The sequence below is a fragment of the Trichosurus vulpecula genome, chromosome 4 (assembly GCF_011100635.1).
Source record: "Trichosurus vulpecula isolate mTriVul1 chromosome 4, mTriVul1.pri, whole genome shotgun sequence".
Classification (NCBI taxonomy): domain Eukaryota; kingdom Metazoa; phylum Chordata; class Mammalia; order Diprotodontia; family Phalangeridae; genus Trichosurus; species Trichosurus vulpecula.
Genome location: NC_050576.1, coordinates 341,274,686 through 341,275,723, shown reverse-complemented (window position 1 = coordinate 341,275,723; position 1,038 = coordinate 341,274,686). Strand labels below are relative to the sequence as shown.

At 35.6% G+C, this 1,038-nt stretch overlaps 1 non-coding gene across 1 annotated transcript; it reads left to right on the top strand.

The window, feature by feature from the left end:
* Nucleotides 1–309: 309 nt before the first annotated feature.
* LOC118849248 lies at nt 310–416 on the top strand. The gene has a single exon (XR_005010301.1). It is a non-coding gene; the product is annotated as a U6 spliceosomal RNA (small nuclear RNA).
* The last annotated feature ends 622 nt before the right edge of the window (nt 417–1,038 follow it).

Here is a 1,038-nt window from a genome sequence, read left to right as displayed (position 1 = left end):
ATACTATTTAGGGTTTCTTGTGCTTCCTTCTCCAGCTCATTTTACAGATGAGGAAACTGAGGTAGACAGGGTGAAGTGACTTGCCCTGGGTCACACAGCAGGTAAGTATCTGAGGCCAGATTTGAACTCATAAAGATGAGGTCTGGCATTCTACCCACTGTGCCACTTAGCTGCCCAGACCATATTATATTATATTATATTATATTATATTATATTATATTATATTATATTATATTATATTATATTATATTATATTATATTATATTATATTATATTATATCATATTATATTTTAACATAGTGTGCTTTGGTGCTCACTTCAGCAGCACACATACTAAAGTTGGAACCATACAGAGAAGATTAGTATGGCCCCTGCACAAGGATGACATGCAAATTCGTGAAGCGTTCCATATTTTTCAAAGCCAATGCAACCAAGATTAGGAGAGAAGCACAAAATTGGGAGAAAAAAGGTCTCATCTCTAAAATATACAGGGAACTGACCCAAATGTATAGGAATACAAGTCATTCCCCAATTGAGAAATGGTCAAAGGATATGAACAGACAGTTTTCAGAGGAAGAAATTAAAGGTATCTACAGGCATATGAAAAAATGCTTGAAATCACTACTGATTAGAGAAATGCAAATCAAAACAACTCTTAGGTACCACATCTCTCCTGTCAGATTGGCTAAAATGACAAAACAGGAAAATGATAAATTCTGGAGAAGATGTGGAAAAATTAGAACACTTACATTACTGGTGGCATTGTGAACTGATCCAGTCATTCTGGAGAGCAATTTGGAACTATTCCCAAAGGGCTATAAAAATGTTCATACTGTTTGACCCAGCAATACCACTTCTGGGGTTGTATCCCAAAGAGATCACACAAGTGGGAAAAGGATCTATATGAACAAAAATATTTATAGCGGCTCTTTTTGTAGTAGCAAAGGATTGGAAATCAAGGGGATGCCCATCAATTGCGGAATGGCTGAACAAGTTGTGGTATATGAAGGTAATGGAATACTATTGTGTGATAAGAAA